Below are 12,132 nucleotides of genomic sequence, written 5' to 3'. Positions count from 1 at the left end.
GCTAAGACAAACCGTAAGCCACATAACTACCGCACAAAGTGATGATTAGGGCGCAAACAAAGTTGATAGCAATGTAAGCTGAACTCCTAAATTCCGTGAAAATCTAAAAGGCGATCAAAGCCAGCAAAGCACAAGGAGCGTTAAGTGTGATCCGAGGAAGATCTGTACTGCAAACCTGAACACACCGTCCCAGAGTCCTCATCTGTACTCTGTGGAATTCGAAAACGCAAACAACTTGATAGGCCACAACATCTTATTTGCATGCGCAATTTTCCACCTCACACATCGTCCAAATAACTTTTACCTGGACATTGCGAAACTTTGTTGGAATTGAAGGGAAGCCGATGAGGGTTCACGCCACCGCTTGCATCAGCCTCTTCATAACACCAACTCAACTTCACAGCAGATGTCCGTCAGTACTAAACGAAAACGTGAAGTTGCCACTTTCCCCGAATCGCTCACCCAAAGCTGCTGGATATTCAGGACGTTCGCCAATCGACGCGGTTCGCTTTGCAGTGAGAATCTTGCTCCACCGCGGACTAAACAGCACTGCAACAATCATAATTGCATAATTCAGTGCCAGAAGATTTTCGGAACTACCGGCCGGATCAGCTTGCGCCCATTCCGTCGAAGCCTGCAGTCGAGTCGCAGATTACATATTTATTATTATTATTCAATAGGTTGAATTGATTGTCATCTTGAGAAAAAAAAACACAAACATAAAATATAACACGTCGGGAAACCGGGTATAAAAGGTTTTGTGTTTCCCTATGTGAGGAACGATCTCAGAGGCCTCGACGCTTCTTTCTCATCAGCTGAGATTATTGAAGAATTGAACGCGCAAGGAATCTCCAGCGTGATGAACGTCAAGCCTTTCATCATAACTTGGGCGAAAACCATGAACATCCAGCTTCGACTCCTCGTTCTCGGAGCGACATATCTCTAACATCAAGGCGATCCAGCATACCTTGGTGAGCTTCGAGACTATTAAAAACAAGCAAATTTTGTCAAAACTGCCAACGAGTGGGTCACACAGCAACGAACTGTCATCTTTCCAACCGCTGCGTGAAGTGTGACCAGGTTCATGGTCCAGGAGAATGCTCCAAGACACCTGAGCAAGCACCAAATTGCGTGAACTGCGGGGGCAATGACCACCCGGCAAATTATCGTAACTGCCCGATGTTCGTCCGAGTTGTGACGAGGAGGAATACTCAAAAACGAGCACCACCCTCCCCTCCTATTCCTACTTGTAGAATAATCGAAAACCCCCCTTTCAAGCGGCCATCTATGTCCTTCGCAGATGCCGTGCGGAGTAGAAACCCAACGGCCCCAGCTTCCTGGCAAACTTTGTGCGTTTGTGCGTCGCAGGAATTCTTGCAAAAATTCAACGCGGTGGTCGATATTTTAACGTCCAATAATGACCGTTAAGATCATTGAGTTGAACATTAACTCGATTATCGGCCGTGCCCGCAGGCATGAACTAGAGCTATTTCTTAGCGAGCATAATCCCCACATAGTGCTCCTGTGTGAAACCAGACTGCACTATAAGCATAGGCCCATTTTCCCAAATTTCAATCTTTTCAGAACTGAACGCCCTCAATTCAATCCTGAAGGCCGAGACACCTGTGGTGGAACGGCCATCCTTATTTCCGATAAATTCCATGCCACCCAATAGCTTTAAATCCATTGAGGTTATCCTTATTTCCTTAGAAACCCAATCTTCCGTGGTGCTCGTTGCTGCTGTCTATTGTCCCGATCAATCCTTTGATGCCCATGACATCCGTTTTATTCTATCCTACTGTGCTACGCAACCGAGATCAAACAAGTCCTGGTTCATAATTATAGGTCCCTCAACGCCAGACACCCGTCATGGTTCGATGTACGGTCGAACAAGAATGGAGAAACCCTCCACCATTTCCTAACCACCTCGAATCCCAATAACCTCTTCCACTTCAGCCCTGCCCTCCCGTCATTTAATAAAGGGTATTACCATTCCTACAATATTTATCCCTTCCTAGAAACAGTCCCCGGTATCAGTGACCACGATGCCGTGGTCTTAAAGGTTTCACTCCCCGATAGAGCCACCCGGCCCTCTCCTACTTCAGTCCTTGACTTCCAGAAAGCGAACTGGAAACTCATTAACCGCACACTTAAATCCTAACTTGAACCTTTGCTCCTCTTTACCAATGAAACAGTTTCCAACGATACTATAAATTGGACAGTTCGTCAATGCACTGAAGTAATTCGACAAGTATGTCATGAACAGATACCTTCTTGTTCCATTTACACCATCCACCTCCACAAATCCCTCTACAGCATAGAACTGCACCCTGATACCTTCAGGGCACTCAGAAAAACTTGTCCTCGTCTAGGCAAGTCCACCCAACAAACTACCGCAATATATTTCAATTCCGGAAAAGGTGAACATCCTAGCCGATCTTGACAAAATCCCTTCCATAGTGTTGAAAAAGTGCGCTCCCAACATTTCTACCACATTTTTCTCTATCATTAATCACTGCCTCCTCAACGCTCACTTCCCCACCGATTTGAAAAGTGCTTGAACATTAATCCACTTAATCCTGATAGCTAGAGGCCTATCTCTATGCTATCTTCCTCCAGCAAAATTTTCGAGCGGCCATCAAATCCCTCATAGACGAGCGCTGTACTTCCAACAACACTCTACCCGAGTTCCAATTCGCCAACCGAACTAAACACTCGGTTAAGCACGCACTGCTTGTCCTCAATACTGATATCCTTCTAGGTATCAATCGGAGGACACCCACCAGAGCCTGCCCCCTTGACCTAAGTAAAGCTTTCGACTCCGTATGACAATATGGACTCACGTATAAGCTTTCCGAAATCCTCAATTTCATCCGCACCTCTACGAGCTAATTCTTAGCTTTCCAGATGGGCGAAAATCCTTAGTCAACATCCAGCAGCCCCTTTCCTCGTCCTATGCTTGCCCCGCCGGCATTCCTTAGGGTTCAGTCATTTCTGGAACTCTTTCCTCCCTGTTTATCGCAGACATCCCCAAACCAACTCCTCGCACGTGTCCTATCTGGATCCTCCAACACGGGGATGACCTAATCCTTTATACCGCCACCAAAGACATCTCCCGCGGTGAAGCACGTCTGAATACTTATTTAGACGAACTTTACCATTATTTCACCCGTTGGAAGCTCTTCTTAAATCCCGACAAGTACGAAACCATTGTCTTCCATGGAAACTTGAGAATGATGCCGAAAATGTGGAATGACATTAGATCTTTCTCACTTACAATCTACGACGATCCCATTCCTACTGTAAAAAAGTCACTTACCTCGGAGTGACAATGAATTCCCGCCTCTCCCACGTCCTTCATATAGCGAAGGCACTAGGCAGCTGGTGACTTCATGTCCTTGTATCCTATCCTTCAATACAATATCCCCACTTCAAAAAGGATTTTTTAACCCATCATTAGCGTCCTTCCTAGCTTTTAATTCCCACCTGTCTCCCGCATGTTCTTTCTCCGTCCCAGTCCCACCCTGTTTTTAAATATGCTCAACGAGTGAAGGTTTTTTTCGACTTTTCCTACAATATTACAAATTTGATTTGTAAATATTTCCACACATATATTTCTTTAGTGATAAGTTAGGTTAAGTTTCATGATATACCTTAGATTTAGTTGAACTGTTAAGGTAGTCCCTAAGTTAGTTATAAGTTTATTTTCATTCTTTCTTGTAAATAAAAAATTGTTGTTTTATGTGAGGAGCGTTGAGCGCATGATAGTTCCGTGTGCACATAGTTAAAAATTCCATTGCCCTCTATTTTTTAGGAAGCGTTTTAAATAAATCATTTGATGCAAAGGACTGTATTAATAATAGTCAACCTCATACGCTTCACACTCGGAGTTTAATATTATCAGTAAATGTGAAGAACTTAACCTACAGCAGATACAAATAAGTCGGAATACCGGAAACTCGCGCTTCGGGTACGAAGGTTTTGTGCTCAACTTAGAAAATGTGAGAAACTTTTACGCACATTTTTCCATCCGTATTAGCTACAAATCCAACATATTCCTTCATATTTTTCCAAACTACAAATATGCGTACATATTACAGACATAGATATTAATCTCACCCTGAACAAACAAACTGCCTATTACCGAATACTGTACATATCCATGCACGTATATAAATTGATCGTTCCTATATTTCCGGTTTACTTCATGCACAAAAGTATACATATCTACATATATAGTACGTATATTGAATACCGCTGGTTTGATGTGCAAATATATCAGTCTGGATTAACTACCCACAAACTGATGTATACCTACGTACACACATGTCTGTCTGGAATAATTGATATAGATATACAAATGACCCAAAAACTTAAAATAAAATATTACTTTGCGACACCCCATGCGACCATTCATATCAGCTGACTTTGTTGTGGTATTGTCGAATTGATATGGGATGGTGACGTCATACACGTAGAATGCACGAAATTCAAATTCAAAATTTGTTAATAATAGTTGGATTTTCTTCAAACTTGACCAAATTGGGCCTTATGTCGTCCTTTACACAAATGCAAAATTGTAGTTCTAGCAAGAACTTAAGGGGGGGTTTCCGGCTAAATTTCTAAAATATGCTAATATACTATTATTAACTTTCTTTATGCAGATGTCGGAACCGGATATATTTTGAAGCTTAGATTTCGTAGAGATGCACTATGATTTTTTTCAGATTTTTTGGCTGGATAGTTTCTGAGAACGAGACTTGTCAGACCTTTTGATGATCATATTTAAATAAACGAGTGCATGAAAAAGAGGGGGATTCTCTAAATAAACAGCAGGCACCTAAAAGAAGGAGGAAAGCATGTAAAAAATGTAGGAAAATCTGCCAGCGTTGCGAAGCCCAAGACGAACGAAAGCGACGATAGATGGACTAAAGTTACCAGCAAAAAAGCGAAAGAAAAAACAAAAGTGCGAACTAGTCCAGTAAGGGCAATCTGTCCTACACGGAGATACTCAGAAAGGGCAACGCTGATCCCGACCTAAAAGATTTGAGAGGAAATGTGAATAGAATCGTTGGCGGCCAGAAAAGTTCGGATTGGATGGGTGGTCTGCGGTTTAAGAGAACAAGCTTCACTAAAGAGGTGCTTTAAATGCCTCATGTTGGACACTTCGCGAAGGTATGCACCAAAAGCATTGATCGAGCCGATCGATGCAGAAGGTGTGGGGAGAAAGGCCATATTGTCAGGGAGTGCAATAGGCACCTCAAGTGCCTATTGTGCGAAGTAAAAGACCAACATATTGCTGGATGTAGTAAATGTCCGGAATTTAGGAAGGCCCTCACTGTAATGAGAAAATGAGTTTTATTCAAATGATAATATAATAATCGTTGGCGCAACAATCCATATTGGATCAGGGCTTTGAAGTGTGTTAGAGCGCTTCATTCAAGACCGTAACGTTACGCTATAGTACACTGTAGGAGGCAATGTGGTCAGCTCGCCCGAGATTATTACCCTGATTTGACTCAGGTGCTCATTCACAGCTGAGTCGGCTGGTATCCGACGTCAAATCACGATACAAATTTCAATGCCACCAATGAGATTTGAACCGCGACCTTGCGTACGACAACCTTGTGCCCTAACTACTCAGCTATCCGGAAATAAATAAACCTCAATCATTGCAGGGTCGCTCAAGATTTACTCGACCAGATCACGTTCGAATCTGAGATGGAAATCGCCATCATAAGTGAACCGTATAGAAACCGCCACACATGGGTCACAGTTTTGACAGGTGGAGCGGCGATATGGGCTTGCGGTCGACAGGCCATACAATGTACTGTAGTCAGGCAGCCAGTGGCTTTGTGTGGTCGAAAATAAGTGGTGTATATGTTTACAGCTGTTATGGTGATTGCTGGTGATTTCAACGCTTGGGCCCTAGAATGGGGTAGCAGAGAATCAAACGCCAGGGGGCGTAGTTTATTAGAAGCTTTTGCGAAGATAGACATAGTTTTGGCTAACGAAGGTGCTGTAAACACTTTTCAGAAAGGGGGGTCAGATTCGGTTGTAGCTCTGACCATTGTCAGTTCTACGCTGCCGCGTGGTATGTCCTAATGCGTCAGCGAAGGCTACACCCACAGCGGCAGGCAGGCAATCTTCTTTGTGGTATATGCCGAGCCACAGGCCAAAGGTCCATCACACCCGAAACCCAGAAAGATTTTAGGGTGGTGTGCAAAAGCTTTGGACGAGCAAATTCCATAGAGGTGTGGTTAGATCAACCTGATAAAGCGGGCGCCTCTACGGAAACAGTCGCCCATGTTGCCTAATGCACCGCCAAAGCATGTGACGCGTCTAGGAAGTGCTCATTCCCCAGTAGATCCAAACTATTGGAATGGTAAACTGGCCAGCCTTCGATCGGCGTGCCACCGAGCCAGAAGAGCGGCTAAGAGGGCGGTTTATAGGGCCAAAGAGAGTGGGCCGCAAAACCCTCAAGCTCGCCATTCAGCGAAGCAAGAGGAAATGCTTTAAGAAGCTCTGCTCAGAAGCGAAGAAGCTGGTACTTCTGCCTAAGCCTAGTAAACCTCCTGGTGAACCATCCTCTTCTTCTGTTTCTTCAGCCTTTGTCTCGTCACAAGCGGAGTCGGCTCGTCGCGATCGGTTGCGCCACTTGGCTCTATCAAATGCCTGATCTGGGTGCAATCTCGAGGCTTTCGGCCTGCCTTTTGGTCGTTTACCATCGACTTTGATGTTCAGACAAGTGAATTTTTGTTAGCACGAATTGCGTGAACCATCCTCATACAGACCCATAAGTTTTTGGACACTGTGGGGAAGATATTAGAGCGGGTAATCTATAGTAGATTACTCCTAGGTGTTGAGAGCCAAGGAGGCCTTTCACATCGACAGTATGGGTTCCGTAAAGCCAGATCAAGTTGCAATTCACAGAAAGGGTAGTACCAGCAAATATTGCGCGGTAGTAGCCCTAGACGAGAAAAATGCATTCAATTCGGCCAATTGGAATTTAATACGCAAATCCCTAGCGATGGTGATAGACAGGAAGCTCAGTTATAGGCAACACGTGCAGTATGTTTGACACTACAAGTATAGCCTTGGCAAGGATGATGCCGAATGTGGGAAGGCCACGGTATACCTCAAGGTTGTTTATATCCAGGGTGGTAACCTCAATCATGCTCTATGCGACCCCAGTTTGGAGAGAGGCGTTGCGGATGTCAGTTAACGCTAACAAACTGAGTGCAGTCTACAGGAGGACAGCCCTGAGGCTATGTTCTGCCTTCAGAACTGTCTCAGATGATGCAACATTCGTAATCTCTGGAATGATGCCCACTGACATCTTGGCAGATGAGATGGCGAACATATACAATGTGAATCTCTCCCTCATCGCAGATGAAGACCGCTGAGGGGGAGCGATCCATAAATAGATGGCAAGAGCGGTGAGACCACTCGGGAAAGGGTCGGTGGACTCACAGGCTCTTTCCTGCCATCAAGGAGTGGTTGGAGAGACGACACGGTGAGATAAATTATAATCTCATCCAGTTTCTCACGGAGCACGGAGGATATCGCCAATACCTGCACAGGTTTAAAGTGGAGACCTCACCCGACTGTTCAAATTGCGATGGAGTCCCAGAGGACCCAGACCATGTATTCTTACACTGTCCGAGATTTGTGGAAGAAAGGAAAAATCTAGACGAGACTCTAGGAGAGGTGTTGGTACTAGAAAACCCGGTGCCGAAAATTTTAGCACATCAGGAGAATTCATGATCTCATCTATCCAAAAGAAATTGCGAAAGGCAGAGGAGAGGAGAAAAGCGCGGTGACTAAGCTAGAGCGGGCTGACTCCGCCACGTGTACATCTTATGATGTTATAATGGTTCCGCGGGGCAGGGAGGGAATCGGGGTGGTTTTAGTGGGTAAACATCCTACACGCTGGTGTGTCCAGCCCAGAGTCTTTTGAAGATTTCCACCTCCTCAAAAAAAAAAAAAAGATAGATAGACAGACGGACGGACAGACAGACATCGACTCGATTCTAATACGGTTTTGTGTTTACACAGAACCTTATAAAGGGCTAGGGAGAAGTAGATTCTCCGGGAATGGAATTTTAATATTTCACTCAAATGTCAATTATTCTCGTTAATTATGTCGTCAGCATTTTATTTGCATGGCTTAGGATGCGGCAAGTTCGCACGAAATTGAAAAGTTTGAACTAACAGTTAGATTTTCATGAAACTTGGAAAGCGTATGCCGGGTATGCCCTCTATGCTGATGCGAAATTTTGTAGTCCTAGGGTGAATTTAAGTAATAAATTTCTAAATGTTGGTAATATAATATTAGTAAGTTTATTTGAGCAGATATCGGAATGGGACATATTTTGAGGCCTAGATTTCATCTAAGCGCACCTTCCTGATTTTTTTCGATTCGATTTGATTGTTCTCACAAATTCCCATAGGTGATCATGAAAAATCTCATTCTGTTCACCAAGCACTCTTTCCATCGTTTTTGAAGACGTTCCCGGCGCACGTATTCCCCCACTTCCTTAAAAATACAACAACATCACTGCCGAGTGTAGTCCCTCTGAGCCCGTTAAGCATGATGTTCCGCACGACATCAACACTACTGGCTCCCCGTTTGTCTCTAAGGTTCGTCCATTACCACCCACAGTTCAAAGAAATTCTTAAGCAGGGTATTTGCAAACATTCAGACAGTTGTTGGTCTTCACCACTTCACATGGTTCCTAAATCCAATGGCGAATAGAGGCCTTGTGGCCTTGTGCTCAGACGATTCCAAACCGTTATCCCACCCCACTCATCCACGATGTTGCGCACTATATCGCAAACTGCTGTATTTTCTCAACTTTGAACTTAGTCAAGGGATACCATCAGATCCCTGTAGCTCCCGAAGACATTCCGAAAACAGCAATATGCACACCTTTCGGATTCTTCGAGTTCACAGGGATAACTTTTGGATTGTGCAACGTGGCACAAACCTTTCAAAGATTCATCCACTCTGTACTATGAAACCAGTATTCCCTTGAAGGCAAGTCGTTCACATTGTTCACGGTCCATAAGCCGCTCACTTTTGCTTTAAAACAAAAGCCAACTACGGCACATGAGCTTTATCAACCAGTTCGCTTTCGACATTCAACACGTGCCTGGAAAAGATAACGTGGTTGCTGACGCTTCTTCACGTGTTGCTGAGGTCAAGATCTCCACCTCCGTCGATTTTCCGGCAACCCCCGAGGCGCAAAAGGACTCCAAGTACACATCCAGGGAGTTTCCTATCTTCGGCTCAATATCCAGTATATACTGTCAGCCCTCAGACAAGAGACCAAGACCGTATATTCCGGCCGAAAGGGAGCATTTCACGCTGTGCACGATCTGGCGCACCTGATATTCGGCCAACGATTCGGTTAGTCACCACAAAGTATTTCTAGCTGTCCAAGAACAAGGAAGACCGCTATAAGGGTCTAAGACGAGCCTTCTTGGTCCCAGGTCCTCCCACTCGTTCTTCTTGGTCTCCGAACAGCCAATCGCGAAGAATTCGCTGCAAGTCTCGTGGAGCTGGTATACAGGAAGAACCACTTCAGCGACCCATCAGGTCGGGGCTCAACGCTACCTGTCTGTTGCGTCTGCTCAAGGACGCAATGCAAAGGTGGAGCCGCCACCACCCACCAACCACGCAAAAATCGTGGCTGACGTCCCCAGGAATCTCGAATTCTGTACGCATGCCCCAATTAGGACGGACGCTCCTCGAGGCATCATTATAGCCTCAACCTCGGGGGTGCGGTCAAACGGGTCTTCTTGGCTCAACTAAAGGCTTTCGTCTGGCAATGTGACCAAACCGAGAGGCGCGCGACGCGTTCGTTTTGACTTGCGGCAGCTGTGTTGAGCGAGCCGTGCGTTCTGTTCCGGGCTAAGACCCCCCTTTGGTTTGAGCTAGTTGTGGAGTGTTGCGGCGGAACGAGCAACTTGGGTGTCGGACGCCCGCAAGTGTGGATCGTGGCGGTCATGCCAAAGGAAGCAATTTTTGACAAAATTGTCTATCGGAGTTCGGAGTTCGAGCAGAGAAGCGGGGAGAGGAATGACTCCTCTCAATTTTATTAAGTTGTTAAAATAAAATAAAAAGGAAAATAATGTGTTTAAATCACAAACTTGCTATATCCTAATCGAGAAATAACTAGAGAACAATTCACTCAATTTTTTATAACTTTGGGGAAAAATTCATCGATGCTGAAGACCACAATACGAAGCACACCCATTGGAACTCAAGGTTAGTCCCTCTTAAGGGTAAAGAATTGTATGACGCAAAAGTTGACCATATATCAGCATGTCAGTCTACTTTTGCCCGACTGACATTAACAAAACTAAGCGATCTAAGTCTTTTTGGAGTCTCAAAAGGAATACCACGACAATGTACAATTGAACAAACAGTGTATTTGCTATCGTCTTCCGTGATCTTCGCGGTACACGACATGCCAAAATACAATTCTTCACAAACTGGACTAACGAGTAAATGGACAAATTGGTGAACATACATACAGGAAACCTCGCTAGAAGGTTCACATAAAAGAGAAAAATCCACAACTTAAACTTAGATTTAAAAGTTTTTATGAATGTTTCACAATAAATCAGCATGTACTCTAACTGTAAGTTGTTGATCTACAAATCTACAAATCGGTGCTTAAGCCTGTTTGGAGATTCAATCATGGAGCTCTGCCAAACTATCCAACATTAATTAATTGCAGCGGTCTCAGTCTAAAATTATGCATTTCTGCAACGTTAGGTACCTGGTACAATACAGATTCGGCCACCTCCACCGAGTGCTATAGATGTTTAGATTATGGGCACACGTCTGCAACTTACCGGGGACCTAACAGGTGGTGAGTTCTGAAAGACTTTTCGGCAAGCGACTATCAATACACCAAGCTTTCGGAATGCGCCACCCCGGCGTTCTTTCTGTGCGTGAAACGTCGCGAAGGTGAACACCGGGGGCAAGTGGGGCCGCCTGGGCGCATTCCCAGGGGCGGTGGTGCTGCAGCTAGCACTGTTCTTAATTCAATTATGATCCCATTAACGACAGCCTCCAGAGATTTCATGCCCAGAAGGGCACCGAGACGTGCCAAACCTTCTACGTATTGGTGGACAGTCGAATTTGCCGAACATCGGAGAGAGTGTAATAAACTCTGCCGACACAACGGCTAAATGACCGGGTGGAAGCATGTACCGCAATGACAGTGTACAGATCCACCAAAGGGGGACTGTGCAGCGCAATAAACAGAAGTTAAGTTCGCTGCTGGCAAGACCTGATCGACGAAGAGAATGAAAGACAAGTGGGTACTCGGTTATAAACCTCATAACCCGAAAAATAGGAGTTCTGCACACACACTGTTCACTTAAGGCCAAGCAGAGGGACCATATTGTGCGGGCGCTATTCCTGTGCATTTCGTACGATTCAATGACGACAGCGTGGTGCCGAGGACTGCCGACTTTCTTTCTGTAAAAGAGTTGGAAGAGACAGTCCTCTCTATGAAAAGCCAGAAGGCGCCACGACCCATTGATATTCCGGCAAAAATGCGCAAACCGTGCTTCAATATCGGGCAAATCAACTACTCGGCACATTCAACGCTCGTCTGAAAGAGGGCACTTTTCCTTCCCGAAGAAAGGTAGTGAGGCTTGCGCTGATCAGCAAAGGGAAGGCAACCCTGAGCTGCCGTCTGTATACCAGCACCTTTGTGCGATTAACACGGCGGGGAAAATGCTCGAAAAGGTTATCAGCTCTAGACTCGCGGGAGACTTTTACCCACAGCCGTTCGGTTGTAGAGCTCGCCGAGCTCGACGGGTGATGCTCCTTGTAACGCTTGATGTCAGAATCCCTTCAATTCCTTAGATAGAAAGATATTCTAGGCACACTAGACAATACTTTCCACGTGCCGAGCTATTTCTTACGGATATTGAGGGATTACCTGAGAAATTGTTCCCTCCTCCATGACACGCTTGAGGGAGATGGAGGTCACGTCGGGGGTAACGCAAGAATCCATCTTGGAGCCGGATCTTTGAAACGCTTCTTACGATAGTCTGCTGAGATTCGACGTGTCTGGTCGATTATGCAGGTTTGACATATGATGCGAG

The sequence above is a fragment of the Hermetia illucens genome, chromosome 1, assembly GCF_905115235.1.
Source record: "Hermetia illucens chromosome 1, iHerIll2.2.curated.20191125, whole genome shotgun sequence".
Classification (NCBI taxonomy): domain Eukaryota; kingdom Metazoa; phylum Arthropoda; class Insecta; order Diptera; family Stratiomyidae; genus Hermetia; species Hermetia illucens.
This window is presented reverse-complemented; position numbering follows the sequence as displayed.